Consider the following 16,245-nt stretch of genomic DNA (forward strand, 5'->3'; position numbering starts at 1 on the left):
TTTTTGTTTTTTTTTTTTTAAGTCCCTGTTTGAAGACAGCAAGAATTAACAAGGTCTGCTTTCATTTGGGCTGTGCTACAGTAAAACAACAACAAAACAACCTTGCTTCTCTGAGTATCTGTGAAGACAGAACACACATACACATACAACTTACACTTACTTCTCAAGTGAGAAATAACTCATGCCATGTTACGGTTTCAAGGTTTAAAGTTTAGGGCAAAATCAAAGGGAAGAATTATGTAAGTTATACCCAAACTGTGAAACCATGGTCTGGCTTCCTTCCTGAAAGCAGAGGGGGAGAAACAAAACATACTCAGAAGGCTCCTCTCTGGCTTTGACACAGTAGAGGGAAGAAGACCAGTCTATACTAGGGAAGTGGTTTCCATGTGAGAAGTGTCACAAGGACATAAAGTACCAGGAAGATATAGACAACGCACGCACCCAGCCGTGGGCAGGGTCTCGTTCGGGTAAGGCGCATTCCTAAATCTGTTTCTAAATTTCCAAGAGGATTTAGGGCTATCACTACACACAGCCAATCCTTTCTTTGTGCACACAGGAGTGCTAGCATAGCTAACACAAAGAGCCAAGACATTTGATCATTTGATTTTTGGAAACTTCCATCTAGATACAAGTACTCTTGATATTCTGTAAACTCAGTGATACCTCAACAAAAACAGACATCAACGCTACGATGACTAATAACGAAATCACAACAGCAGCTCCCATTTTATTGAATGTGCTGCCCACCCAGGCTCTGTGCTTGGCACACGTTATCGCCAGGCTACACGGTTAACTCTGTGTGGGAGAACCAAGATTCCAGGACTTTCACTTTCAAACCCCCATCACTAAAGAGTGGTACATCTACAAATGGAACCTACGGGTCTGCCTGCCAGGTCTCTCCTCCTTTGTTGTGTGGTTCTAGGGCACCAGGCACCCGAGCCTGCCTCCCTCCCAGCTAAGGGGCTCTCCTCAGGACCCCAGCCCTCGATGAAGACAGGTGGTCTCAGCTCTCCGCTCCTATCTCTATCCTATTGGATTTTTGGTTACACCACTGCTGGACCTGGGGACAAAAAGTAAGTGTGCTCTATTTGGTTTAAATGATGTTCCCAGGCAAAGGCTGAGGGTTTCATCCTTTGCACAGCAGCCGATTATCCTGTTGCTGCCCTGCTTATGATCCCCTCCCAAACTCCCTGCCTCACCCACAACCTGCTGGGCTCCAGCCACACTCTGATCCTTCTGTCCTCTCACACACATGCCTTGACCTTCTGCCCTGGATGACTTATGCCCACAGGTCTCCCATGGGAAGGCTCCTCCTTATTGTCACCACTTCCAAAAAACCCTTCCAGGCCACCCAGTCATTGCCAACACCTGCAGCCATCTAACACTACCCTGCTTGGTCATTGTTCCTCCTTCCACCCCACAAAAAAGTAAAATCTGTGTGAGCAGGAACTTTCCTACTGTGTTCACTCACCACTGTGTAAGTGTTCACTCACCACTGCCTGGCACATTGTGCCACATAATCAGTAAATGATTCTGAATGAATGAATAGAATGAATGAATAACTAAACAGGGTGAACAAAGAACCCCCCTGCCTAACTCCTGATCATGTCCGTAAGAACCTAAGGCAATGATCCTGTGAATACCACAGAGTTGGCTGAATTTCTTTTTTCCCTGTTCTGATCATCACAGATGGTACTTTAAAAATGACTTTAGTTCATACTCCATTTTCATGTCATCTGAAACCACAATGTTAATGAAACATATCTCATAGGAATGAGCATGGAGGAAAGTTGTGGAAAGATTATCAGTCTCTTGTGACTCTATTTGAAAGTGAAACAAATCTATACTTTGATCATCTCCAGCAGAAACCACAATAATGTTTCCAGAGCCCCTAACTAGATTCCTCCTTCAGAACGTTTGTCTAAATGAAAAATGGCTTCTCTGCTCCTGAAGAAATCAATATATAAATTTCCATTGTATATTGATTTCTATCAAGACTTATCAGCTCCTCGGATAATTTTCTTTATATCTGTACTCTAAAAGAAATAAATCTTTGCTTATCACTTAGGGAAAAGACTCCAGACAAGACATTTCCATATACACTAAGGCAGAGGACACATGAGGAGCTGCACCACAAAGCATCACAGAACATTCCCGACGAGGCTATCTTGGCAGGAGTTAACTTTTTGACACAATTTGAAAGAATACCCATCTTTCCCATTCAGTAAGGTTACTTTTTATATGCGGCTAGTCTCCTTGTTCCAGACTCTTTTTTCTTCTCTATCGAATATAAGAAATCTTTAAAACCCAAAAACCACAATCTCATCACCATAGCATTCTATTTTCACTGTCTGACTTTACCTTTCTTTTATTGTCCATATTTGTTCATATTTGACAAATGCAATAACCGTACCACCTTGAAGAAGCTGAAGTGTGGGCTTGGGATGTTTGAATAATGGTTTGTCACAGAAGCACCCCAAACAGCCTGACCTTCTCCAGGAATTCTGTTTAGAGGCTGGTTTTCAGAATACCTCAAAGCTGGCCAAAAGCGACTGAACTTTCTAACTTCTGAAGGACAAGGTCCCTATTTCAGCTGTCACTGTGGGTTCCACTCTGGTCCTTTAAATCAGGGGTGGAAAACTACGGCCCCAGGATCAGAGACCATCCACCTCCTGTCTGTTCTTATAAAGAGTCACTGGAACACAGCCACACCCACTCGTTTCCTCTTGGCTACGGCCGTTCTTGCGCTAAGATAACAGAACTCGAGTGGCTGAGTTTACCCACAGAGCCCCAAATATTCGGTATCAGGCCTTTTCCAGAAAAAGTGTCCAACCCTGCTTAGATGACAACCTGATCCAGGGGTTGTAACATACAATGTAGACCAACACTGAGATTAGGACCAGCTAAATGATTTGTGAAGCCCAGTGCAAAATGAAAATGGGAGGCTCTGCGTGAAGAGATTAAGAAATGCAAGATGGTAAGAGCAGAGCATTAACCTGAGCACGCACTAAACCTGTCCAGCAGCCTGAGATGCTGCAATAATCCTTGTTGCGGGTGACCAAACTCCACCACTAGCTAGAAACTATTCTACCCACATGCGGAAATAAGAGTGTTTCCAATCTGTAGCTTCTTCAGAACCAAAAACACTTTTGCTCAACTGAAATCTTACATGTACATCCGACATGCGAATCAGAGTCAATATGGAGCTCTGCCTCAACCATTTCATTTCAAAAAGGTCACGTGCAGGCTATGAATGGTTTTTTTTTTTTGGTGGGGGGTGTGGTGGTAGGTGGATGGAAATCACACCAGACCTCTTGCAAACAGCATTTTCATGTAACCTGCCAAACAGATGCATGCTTTGACATGACAGAATCAGGCCAAATCAGCCCCAACTGTCAGCTGCTCTCTCTGCAGCTGCTTTCCATCATAATTATTTCAACTGTCATAATTTATTCATCCCCAGACAAGCTTACGTGTTCCAGGGTAACTAGGCCGGGCATCCAGGTCAGAAGGGCTGGCAGCCCCAGTCATTTCTGCCCCTCCACAAGCCTAAAATTCTAACTGTAGAGGGAATATTTTCTACATCAGTTATTTTTTTGCAAAACCAAACCAAAGTTGATTTCAAAACCAAAGTTAACTGACAAACACCATAAGCTTTCAAGTTGATAAATCTGAAGGGGGGGGAGAAGGTGCAAAATAATCCCATCAGAAACCAAATACTTCACTTCTATATTTTACAGGTAACAAGGAGATGGCTTTTCTAGCCTCACAGTATGCTCAGTTATTTTCCCACAAAGTTATTCCTTCTGATTCAAGATACATATGGAACAACTTTTGTTTGGGACAAAATATCCAGGTGTCTGGACTCTGAAGAATGTCCCATGTGAAATAAAGAACTTCAAATGCAATTATCAAAGGTTTCTTACAAAACTGGAGCAAAGGTAGAGTTAATTCCGTATGAATTAAAGCTTAAACCTGTCTTTTTTTCTTACTTGGATCCTTTCTTTCTTTCTTTCTTTCTTTCTTTCTTTCTTTCTTTCTTTCTTTCGAGAGTGTGTGCGCACGTCGTGCATGTGAGGGACAGAGAGAGAAGGGCAGAGAGAGGGAACCAAACTCAAACCTTCAATGACAGCCAAAAAGCCTCATGAAATCGTGTCCCCACAAACCTCGTCCACCCCAGCACATACCACTGGCCTCCTTGCTTCTGGCTCCAACCATGCTGGCCTCCTCTCTGATTCTGGAACGCGCTGAGCACTTCTCTTCCTCCAAGCTTCCTACTTGCTCCCCACATGCCTGGCTTCTACTCAGCCTTCACATTCAGCTCAAATATCACCTCTTAGGATGGACTGCTTCTTGGTGGTTCTTTTCCCCACTGAACTACTCAGCTGCATTCTCTGTGCCCCTGATCATCTTCCTGGCACTTATAATCTATATTATCTTGCGTCCTAAATTGTTCTTCTGGCTTATCTCCTGCTTCTTTGGATCTTGTCTGTCTCATTCCATCATGTACCTCACAAGATGCCTGACACACAGATGTTCTATATCTGCTGAAAAGCAAGTCAATGTATAGATTATAAATATCAAGTACATGTGATGGTCAAAGTTAAACCCTCAAAACAGAAAATGAAGTCTTTTCATCTATACTAATTCATCTGTCCATTCAACATTTCAATTACTTGTGAAGAACATCCTATGCCAGGACCAGAGGAAACCAAAGGTCTAAGAATTTCTCAAAAATATTATATTCTGTGTTTAAAATAGGTGCTTAGAAAAGAACGAGTTACACTACTATTTAATGTATTTTCATGTAACCCGAGGGATTTGTGGAAAACTCTGGAAACCCAGATGAGTAAGAAGTTACAGGTCATCAATATACTCCAACAAAACAAAACAAAAACCATGAAAAGTATAGAGAGAGTAAGTAGGGGTTTTCAAACCGTGTTCTAGGTCCTTAAATCTAGGAGTCATCTCTTCACACTTGGGAGACTGTGGACAGATGGAAAGCTTTGCTCAGTCAGTGGTATAGAATGAAGTTCATTTCCCTGAGGGGGTTGTTAAAGATGAAAGCTGTTGAGGTGAGACCAGGAGATTGCATGACTGATAGACAGTTTTTGAAACACACTGGAAGGACCACATCCAAATTAACAACAGCCCTGTTCAAACTCTTTCAGAACTCAGCCTCTGGCCCTCCTTGCAGTCCCAGAAGACCGACTCCAGTGCACGATGACCCACGGTCTGATTAATACCTACACCCTTGGCACGGAGGTGACCTTGGCCCTACTTGTGAACACCTACAGCCCTGGGCTCAGCTGGCCTCCAAGGCAGCAGCCAGCAGCAACATCCTCTTGACTCACCTCAGGGTCATCCATACTACTTCTTAGGTGTGCTCCAGTTCAAAGGATCTAAAATGGATCCTGTGACAATATTATGTGAGCTCTAAGAAAGCAAGGAGGTACTTGGGCAGTTCCCATTTTAATCACTAGGGCCGAGGCCCAGCATATACCAGGTGTTCAGTAAATACTTATTAAATAAATAATCCCCATTGCTCAAAAGCTAGGACCCACTAGAATGATAGAGGAACTCAATGCAGCAGGTGTCAGAGAGGTAGGGTTCCTGACCCACCCAGCACATAGCCTGTGCCTTCATGCTGAGCCTCACTTACTGCTGAGCCAAGAACGATGGTTCTTTGACAATAAGGGCTGATGCTTTGTGGAAAGTCTTCCCCCTATCAAGCTTCTTATTTACACTTCATTTTGGACAACACAGCCACCAACAACTTTTACAAAATTATGGACAAGGGGCACCTGCGTGGCTCAGTTAAGCATCTGACTCTTGATTTCAGCTCAGGTCATGATCTCACGGTTTGTGAGATTGAGCCCCACATCGGGCTCTGCACTGACAGTGTGGAGCCTGCTTGGGATTCTCTCTCTCCCTCTCTCTCTGCCGTCCCCTGTTCACTATCTCTCAAAAATAAATAAAGAAGCATTAAAAAAAAAAAACCCAAATTACGGACAAAATTTTCAAATAGGGATTTAAAGCTGCTTTTTTCATAATATGTTATGCTTCTAAGTCCCTGGGAAAGGCGTCAGGACACCAAATAACTCCTATCACAAAGCAGTACCAACTAAAAGGCAGTGCCAAAGATCTGAGCTTTAGTCAGAAAACTTGCAAACTGCTTTTGTGTCAGGGTGAGGATGGAGAAGAAACTGCCCAATGGTCTAAGGAACCCAAAAAACACAACACAAGGAAAGCGGGCATAACCCACCACTCAGGATTCAAGTCAAGCCAGGCTGCAGCTGCAGTTATAAAAAGAAAAAAAAAAAAAAAAAAAAAAAAAAAAAGACTAATGGGATCGTCTGCTCCTCCGCCTTCTCCCACCCAAGGCAGTAATGAAGATTCACAACCACACATTAATTAGGGAATCAATAGATGTGCCTGGTTACAATACTGGTACAGGGAAACAGATAATGGAGAGAGAGAAGGCACAGATTCCCTGAGAATGTGATCAAATCTGTATGCACTATTTACATCATGTTTTTCTTTATAAAAAAAAACAAAACAAAACTCCTTTTTCAATGCCAAGAGCAAGGAGGTGATTTTCTACATTTTGGGAATTTGAAACATTTTGTCACATGGAAGTCACACAGATAGATATTCTAAACCATATAACTAAAATTGTTTGTAAATGCAGTCTTTTTACACCAAAGAATATTGCTTTTAATCCCAAAATTGGATTATCAAGATTCTCCTAACAGACAAGAAGACATACATGTGGATTCACCAGAGGGCATGTGAAATGAATACACTCATTTACTCAACCCTAACACTGGCCACAAGAGAAATGCCCAGAGCAGAGCCTCCAAACGGCTACTGCTGCGCTCATCAATTGGGATCAAAAGCTTCCCGCATCCCACCCCACGCCTCCAATTCACACATTCTTCACCCTTCTCTCCAGCGAGGCAGAAAGGCTCCCCCTTAGCCCTCCAGCTGCCCACGACCAGGCACTTCGCTAAGCGCCGACTCTGGCGAAGGGAGGGTGCAGCCTTTGTCCCGCGGGCCCCCTGGGCCCGCCTCGCTGTCCCCGCGAGCCAGCTCGGGATCGGACCCCGCTCGTTACCTCTGCACGCACCTGCAGACAAAGGCCCGCCGCCCTTTCCCCACGTTTCTCACCTTGGCCTCCCGCGCGGCCCCTGTGCTGGGACGAGGACAGCGGTGACCACACCAGTCAGCCGGCCGTGGCCGCTCGAACCAGCAGCGGCGCGCTCCTTCTGTCTTAAGTTGAAGCCAGTGCCTTCCGCGCCTCCCAGCGTCCGCGCCTCCCAGCGCCGGGCCTGCCCGCGCTCTCCGCTCGCCGCCGCCCGCCGCGGCCGCCCATTGGCTGCTGGGGAGGAGCCGCCCCTCCCTCCCCCCACCCCCTGCCAGGTGTGCCCAGCAGGTGTCCCCCGTAGGGGCTTCCAGCTGCCGGACACCAGGCCCAAGGCAAGCAAGTTGGGGGGAGGGGGCGTGCGGGTAGGTAAATACCTTCATCCCCAACGAGCCCACCCGTTCTAGGACGAACATTTCCCATTTTGGACACTCGGGACTTGGAAAGTTCATTCTGATCTCGCTGAACCGCTTTACAAAGTTGACGTCCTGGGCTTGGCTTTCTGGTTCCCAACAGACCCTGCCTGAACCCTGCCGCGGGGAGTGGGGGCGTAGGGGAGCAGGAGGCAGGGGTGGGAGGGGAGGGAGCACCGCAAGCCACAGACAGAAAGCCTTTTCAATGTCAAGACAAAGCAGGTCCAAACTGTAGCTTGATAAATGAGGCAGCGAGTGCTGAACTGAGCTTAAAGGTATTTTTCAGATTCCCTGCCAATTTACAGGAAACGCTTAACAGCAAGTCATTCACCCCTACACACCTCTCCAATCCCGGCATCTCTTACGGCACTTTTTGTTTCCTGCTCCAAGATGACACTGGCATCCCAACGCTACCATCTCTAGTTGAGAATCCGCTCCCCCAGACACAGAAGCAGGAAAGTGTCCAGTTGGCTAAGTGACAGCATTTTAAATGAATGCTGGCCAGTCATTGACTAAAACAGAGTTTGAAAGGAAAATCCAAGATCTCTTACTGTCTATATTCCGTGTGTACTCAAAGTACTTCTTCTCATTGATTCTGGGCAAGATGTTTGATTGGACAATTTAACCAAATGAAATAGGCAGGGGACATCAGCCATGTTTTCTGTTATATTCAAAGTACCATACACTTTGGGGGTGCCTGGGTGGCTCAGTCGGTTGGGCGTCCGACTTCAGCTCAGGTCACGATCTCACGGTCCGTGAGTTCGAGCCCCACGTCGGGCTCTGGGCTGAGGGCTCGGAGCCTGGAGCCTGCTTCCGATTCTGTGTCTCCCTCTCTCTCTGCCCCTCCCCCGTTCATGCTGTCTCTCTCTGTCTCAAAAATAAATAAGTGTTAAAAAAAATTAAAAAAAAAAAACAAAAAACAAAGTACCATACACTTTTTTTTTTTTTTTTTTTTTTTTTTTAACAGGGAAAGGAATATAATCCACAAAACACACACAAGAAAATCAAGGGAGTGTGTAACTAGGAGTCTTGTCTGGGTTTAGTAAAACACACCACAGGTATACTGGTAATTCTTTTAGTGTTCATGCTTTAAAAGCAGATTAAACATCTACTCATTTGTTCAACATTTATTGAGCTCTTCCTAAATGCTGGGCTCTGTGCTGACAATTGTAGGCTTTTCTGGTTATCAGTTGTTTTTCAAGGAGGACATGTTTTAACACATGGCATATCTGAATCTATGACCAATAATTCCTCAGCTATTTAGAAATGCTGTTTACAATGAGCTGCTCTGGCAACCACAACTGTGTGGAACACAGCCTCCACTGGAAGTGGGGGTGAGTCTTGGGCTTGGGGTTCGGCAGTCAGAACAGGCATCACCAAATCTGGAGATACGAGCTGATTTCACAGAATCCCACCTGTCACCCCTTCGAGGCTGCCCTTCTTTCCTTACGCATAATTCTAGGGAGTTTGGTTACTTGCCTATAGGAGGGTGGAAACAACAAATGAGAAGCAAAAGAGCTGCCAGATGCCCGAAGGTAACGGCACAGTATGACAGCTGAGCGTCCCCTGGCAGAGAAGTCGTGCTTGACAAGTCCTGCCAACTCTACTGGCCACTGTCCTCTCAAACTCATTACCCTCCCTCCAACCCCATTGCCTCCACCCTACTTCCAGCCACCACCGTCTCTCATCTAGATGGTTAGCACAGTCTTCCAACGGTCTCCCTGGTTCCACGCTCACCCCCGACGGGCTACTCTCACAGCTGCCACACGTGTGTCCCTTTAAACAAACAAATCACAAACCTGAGCATCCATGCTCAGACTTTAAAACCCTCCAATGGCTTCCCATTGACTGGAGAGATATAGTCCATAATCATTTCAGGGGTCACTGAGGCCTCCTGCGATCTGGTCCTTATTCTCTCTACAACCGATGCTGCAATCACATTCCCTCCTTCTTCTCTCTGCTCCAGCCTCATGTTCCAGTTTCTGAAACATTCCCAGCTACTTCCCACCTCAGAGGCTTTGCACCATCTGTTCCCTCCTCTGGAATGCTCTTCACTGCACTGCTCATCTGGCTAATCCCTTTCGTCCTTCATATCTCAGTCCACTTCCTTGGGAAAATCTTCCTAACTGGCAGTTCATACCCCTACCCTCTCCATTCCCCAGCGTCCCAGATATTTTCTTTACAGTCCTCTTCTCCCTCACTTTATGGTGAGTCTTATACACTTACTGTAGTGTCTGGTTTTGTTTCTGTGTAGTAAAGAATTCAACCTTGACCCAACAGAGGTTTGGCCTTGTCCCTCAGCTTCTGGAGGTAAGCTCTTAGACCATGGCATGTCATGCCTATTACTAGTGTTTCTGTCTGCCTGCAGGTCTTGGGTCACACTAGGTAGTCTAACAATGTGGTTTGGGCAGGGGCTTTGGGTTACTTGGCATCAATTCCACTTCTGGAGGGGCTAGAGTCCGAGGTCAACCACATGGGTCATCAACCATGCCTATGTGATGGAGCCTCAATAAAAATTCTGGACACCAAGGCTCAGATGAACTTCCCTGGTCAGCAATACTTTGTGCATACTATCACACACTGATGCTGGGAAAGCTATACTGTCCATGACCCCACAGAGAGAGGACAACCGAGGCTCTCTGGAAATTTCCTGAACTCTGCCCTATGCAACCCTTTCTTTGGCTGATTTAAAAAAAAATTTTTTTTTTAATGTTTATTTTTGAGAGAGAGAGAGAGAGAGAGAGAGAGAGAGAGAGCACAAGCAGGGAAGGGGCAGAGAGAGAGAGAGAGGGAAACACAGAATCCGAAGCAGCTCCAGGGTCTGAACTGTCAGCACAGAGCCCGACACGGGGCTCGAACCCAGAAACCATGAGATCATGATCTGAGCCGAAGTTGGACGCTTAACCGACTGAGCCACCCAGGCACCCCTTTCCTTGGCTGATTTTAATCTGTATCTTTTAGGTGTAACAAACCACAATGTGAGTGTAATAGTTTGTAAGTCTTTCTAGTTAGTGAACCTAAGACTGGTCTTGTGGACTGTTCACCATTGTATTTTCAGCATCAAGCACAGTTAGTATTTCCTGATACACAGTTAGTATTTAATACAGTTCATAATGATCAAATTTAATCAATTAACTTTTTCCTATAGGTACTTTTTTTTTGTTTTAAAGTTTATTATTTATTTTGAGAGAGAGAGAAGTTGGGGAGGGGGGGCACAGAGATACAGAGAGAGAATCCCAAGCAGGCTCCGCACTGTCAGTGCAGAGCCTGATGTGGGGCTCGATCTCACAAACCATGCAATCATGACCTGAGCCAAAATCAAGAGTGGGACGCTTAACTGACTGAGCCACTCAGGCGTCCCTTCTAAAATGAGCATGTAGGGGCACCTGGGTGGCGCAGTCGGTTAAGCGTCCGACTTCAGCCAGGTCACGATCTCGCGGTCCGTGAGTTCGAGCCCCGCGTCAGGCTCTGGGCTGATGGTTTGGAGCCTGGAGCCTGTTTCCGATTCTGTGTCTCCCTCTCTCTCTGCCCCTCCCCCGTTCATGCTCTGTCTCTCTCTGTCCCAAAAATAAATTAAAAAAAAAAAAAAAGTTGAAAAAATAAATAAATAAAATGAGCATGTAATGAACATGTAATGCCTTTACAATTTAAAGAATAAATTTTCATTTTGTCAACTCTTACTCCTGAGTCAAGGTCCAGATCAAAAGTCAGGTCTTCCATGAAGCCTTTTCCTACTCCCCAGGGCTCATCATTCTTGCCTTTGTGTTTCTGTGGCCCATTGCTCTGCTTTCCTAGCAGTCAGTGGTACTGAAACATTTGTTTCTGTGAAGGACTTGTGTTAGATCAATTCTGAATCCCTACTGTCGGGCGTGGTGCTTACACAGAGCAGGTACACAAAAGGTATTTACAGAATGAAGGGAATTTTTAAAAAAGGGTTTAGCTTATAAAAAGATAGGTTCAGGGGTGCCTAGGTGGCTCAGTCGGTTAAGTGACTGACTTCGGCTCAGGTCATGATCTCACAGTTCATGGGTTCGAGCCCCACATCAGGCTCTGTACTGAACACTTGCTTGGAGCCTGGAGCCTCCTTCGGATTCTGTGTCTCCTTCTTTCTCTGCCCCTCCCCTGCTTGTACTCTGTCTCACTCTGTGTCTCAAAAATAAATAAATATAAAAAAAAATTAAAAAAAAAAAAGATAGGTTCAGCCATCTACGAAATTCTGATACGTTTTGCAGTTCATTCCCTGAAAAGTAAGGTAGCTGTTACTGCAGTAACTGAGTGTTATCATGGCGTACAACTCCATTATTTGCTTTTTAAAAATAAAAGTGTTCCTCGAAATTATTATCCACTTTAAAAACCTGACATGCTTTAAATAAAAGTATGGAAGCAGATCGCCAAACCTTTAAAAGTCATCTGACTCCCTAATTAGAATGAAATATTACAGTTTATTTACATAATACATTAAAAAAAAATTAAAAAAAAAACAACTACTAATCTTTCTCTCCTCCATACTAACCTAATTGAAAATTCAACCAGCACACTAATAATCTATGATGTCCCCAAGTAGCATAGAAAAATCAATTTTATTTCCTTCAGACCTGCATTTAAACTGGATAATAACTGCTATAATGTGCAACGGCCATAATCCAATTTCAATTTGTTTGATTAGATGAGTATAAACATTAAACAAGAAAGTCACAGGATTGTCATAACAATGTTCACACTGTTAACTCATTACAGAACAAAGCATTTTCATTTGCTACTAGAAAATATGCTGCTAGAAAATATATAAATATGAATTCAAACAATCCTTGAGTACTGTCCACAAAGATCTTTACATTGTCTCACCCAAGATAAAAGCAGCTTTGAACTTGGAGGCCACTAGCAACTCTCCCTGAATTTGGTATAAGGAAAACTCCAAATGATTCCTTAAATATTTGAAGTCGTATTTAAACATTCCTTGGGTGGTTCAGTCGGTTAAGCGTCCGACTCTTGATTTCAGCTCAAGCCATGATCTCGAGATGGGCTCTGTGCTGACAGTGCAGAGCCTGCTTAGGATTCTTTGTCTCCCTCTCTCTCTCTGCCCCTCCCCTGGTCACTCGCGCTCTCTCTCTCTCTCTCTCTCTCTCTCTCTCGCTCTCTCTCAAAATTAAATAAATAAACATTCCTTTGTTACCACATTGCATAATTACAAAGGATATCAAAGCAGCACCCAGGTCAGTGGTTCTCAAATTATAACGTGCATACTAATCATTAAAATGAAGATGTCAGGGCTCATCCCAAGAGTGTGATTCAGTAGGTCTGGGGTGACCCATGCTCTTCTCATATATGTACCTGAAGGACTCAGAGGCAGGTGGCCAGTGGACTACATGCACTGAGAAATTGTTTCCAGAGAAGGGGACTGGAATTGTGTGGAGGAAGTAAGTCAAACAACACAGATAAGACAATGGACAATGTGATGTTGTGGCTTTTTCTGTGTCCCCCAACTAGACTCTGAGCTCCTGGAAACTCAACCGCGCCTTATTTGGTTTTGGTATCTTTAGTGCCCATCTCAGCAGAGAACATTTACTAAATTAATTTCACTGTAGTAAAGTGGCATGCATCCACACTCACACTTGCACGGACATCAGGAAAATGCACCAACAGTACACTTCCGGGGGTCACACACAATCCCAACAAGGTTATCAATCAAGCAGGTGGGATGTTTGTGCAGGACCTTGACCTCGATCAGTGCCTTTCAGGCTTCCATGTGCAAATGCATCCTCTGGGGATTTGTTAAAATGCCAACACTGATTCAGTAGGTTTGGGGTGGGACCTGCATTTCTTAAAAGCTCCCAGGTGAGGGGCACCTGGGTGGCTCAGTCGGCTAAGCATCTGACTTTGGCTCAGGTTATGATCTCACTGTTCATGGGTTCGAGCCCCACATCTGGCTCTGTGCTGACAGCTCAGAGCATAGAGCCCACTTTGGATTCTGTGTCTCCCTCTTTCTCTGCTCCTTCTCCTGCTTGCACTCTGTTTCTCTCTCTTTCAAAAATAAACAAACATTAAAAAAAATTTTTTTTAAAGTTCCCAGGTGATGCTGATGCTCTAGTCCAGAGACTCTATTGTGAGTGGCAAGAAACCAGACGCAAATGAGCCCAACAATGGCCACAAGGATAAATAAACAGCAAAAAGGAATGTAAACTCAGATCCACAATGAACTCAAACAATAAAAGCCAGGGAGTTGTGCACCAAGAGTAATCTTTCCCAACTTATTTTAAAGGACTGTGTACCTGATGGTTGCCCTTAGAGGAATCCATAACGTGAATTTTTAAAAGAAAACCTCCTCCACCCACAAAACACCAGATACAGCAGAAGTTTTCCTTGCACTCACATACGGATGCGACGTTTATTCTAAAAATCCTCCAGGTTTGACCACAGCATCTTGTAATGAAGATTTTGAAAACAAAACAAAACAAAACAAAAACCCAATTCTCCTGTCCAATGACCTGAATTCTTCATGCTCTGCCCTATAACATGCAAGGGCTATTTATAATAGATGTGTACAACAAAAATCTTTGTAAGTGGAAGACATTTCCAAGCCCTAATCAGGGAGCATAGCTCGTTTTCTGAATGCAATATTCGGCAGACAGAACCTCCCACTAGACCAAAGACAGTGGGCATTTCCCTGGCATTCACTGTACTATGGAGAAATTGACTTATCCTTCCTCCCCCCACTTCACCCAATAGTTCTCTTGTTCCCATCTGTTAGGGGGTGGGAGGTGAACATCAATCGTTACCCTTTATGATTCAGAATCCTGTGAGAATCAGCTCAGCACTCAATTCTCAAAGTGCATCTGGCTCCATCATCTCCCTATGCAACCCCTTGGAAGGCAGAACTGCAGGGAGGTACAGGGGCCCTGAATGCATGAGGATGAAGAGGGCCAGGCTGTCTCCAGGTCTACTCAGGAATGAAAATGAGGGTCAAGGGAAATGCCTGCTGTCTGGCAATTTCCACAATTAAAATTAGAGGAAAATCACGTTTGTGTTTCTGTATTAGAAACTCAAGCTCAGGGGCACCTGCATGGCTCAGATGGTTAAGTCTCCTACTCCTGATTTCGACGCAAGTCATGATCTCACCATCGAGCTCTGACGTGATCGAGTTTCAACGAGAAGGAGCCCCAGATGGGGCTCCGCGCTGACTGTAGCCTGCTTAAGATTCACTCCCTCCCTCTGCCCATTCCCCACTTGCACACATGTACTCTCTCTTTCAAAATAAAAGAAAGAGAAAAAAGAAAAGAAAAGAAAAGAAAAGAAAAGAAAAGAAAAGAGAAACTAAAGCCTAAACTCATATTAAACCTACGGTTGGGAAAGTGGAGGCAGGGGCAATCAACTCTGGTCTACCACTGGTCTGGTTTCTGTCCCTATAGTTTTGCCTTTGCTCAAATGTCATCCATGGAACCAAACTGTATGTAGCTCCGGAATTTTGCTTCTCTTACTTAGCGTAATTGTTGAGCGTATATCAGCGCTTCATTCCTTTTTACTGCTGAGAAATTTCATTGCATGGATGTACCATGGTGTGTTTATCCATCTACCAGTGGTGGATATTTACGTTGTTTCCAGTTTGGGGCAATTATAAATAAAACCAGTAATAAGAAAATCCACCCCACTTTTTCAAGGCACAAAAACATTTAAACAGATACCTCACCAAAGAAGATATATGGTTTTCGTAAGCACAGGAAAGATGCTCAACGTCCTTATTCATTAGGGAAATGCAGGTTCAGAGCACAACGGGTTACCACGTCACACATTTTAGAGTGCTGACATAACAGCGACAAAACCCCACAGAAACCGGGCAACACAAAGTGCTGCCGAGGACGCTGAGCACGCGGGGCTCGTCCACTGTCGCCGGGAAAGCGAAGGGGGAGTTACTTCACAGAGTGCGTTGGCAGTTTCTCCAGAAGCTAAACACCCCATTCCCACACAACCCAGCAGTCCCACTCCTGGGTGTTTACCCGGAAGAAGTGGAAACTTATGTTCACCCAAAAACCTACACGTGAATGCTTACAGAAACATTATTCATGGCTCACGATTAACTTCCCCTTTTTTAAAAGTTTATTTACTTTGAGAGAGAGAGAAAGTAGGGGAGAGGCTGAGGGAGAGGGAGAGAGACAGAATCCCAAGCAGGCTCTGTGCTGTCAGTGAGGAGCTGGATATGGGGCTTGACCTCAAGAATTGTGAGATCATGACCTGAGCCAAAAACGAGTCAGATGCTTAACCAACTGAGCCACCCAGGCGACCCTTGTCTTCCCTTTTGAGATGAATAGGCAAACTGTCTTTTTGGTGGGTCCCCTGACTAAAACTTACTTCAGTTTTGCAATGTTCACAGACCCAATGATCACAGATCATACCAGTGATCTTTTAAAAAGTAATTAGGAGAAGGGCGCCCGTGTGGCTCAGTCGGTTAAGCATGTGACTCGGCTCAGGTCATGATCTCATGGTTCAGGAGTTCCAGTCCTGCATCCCGGTGAGCTCGTTCATGTTTCCGGTGAGCCTCTCTCTCTCTCCCTCCCTCTCTGCCCCTTGCTCACTTGTACGCTTTCTCTCTCTCTCTCAAAAAAAAAAAAAAAAAAAAAAAAAAGGAGATTATAAAATAGAGCCACTTAATTTCTTGGTGGTCACAAAACTCTGTTCTTAGAGTTTGCGGTTGAG

General features: G+C 44.7%; 1 protein-coding gene across 13 annotated transcripts in view; it reads right to left on the reverse strand.

Moving 5' to 3' along the window:
- APBB2 (amyloid beta precursor protein binding family B member 2) overlaps positions 1-16,245 on the reverse strand; it is a 381,485-nt gene that overhangs the window by 28,005 nt on the left and 337,235 nt on the right. The window contains exon 1 of one of the 13 annotated variants that reach the window (XM_078446174.2): positions 7,171-7,297. The exons of the other annotated variants lie outside the window; for them this stretch is intronic. The gene's annotated coding sequence lies outside the window, so the exon portion shown is untranslated. Of the gene's footprint in view, positions 1-7,170; positions 7,298-16,245 lie in introns of those variants that run through there. 13 annotated transcript variants of the gene reach the window in all.

The sequence above is a fragment of the Panthera onca genome, chromosome B1, assembly GCF_046562875.1.
Source record: "Panthera onca isolate mPanOnc1 chromosome B1, mPanOnc1 haplotype 2, whole genome shotgun sequence".
Lineage (NCBI taxonomy): Eukaryota > Metazoa > Chordata > Mammalia > Carnivora > Felidae > Panthera > Panthera onca.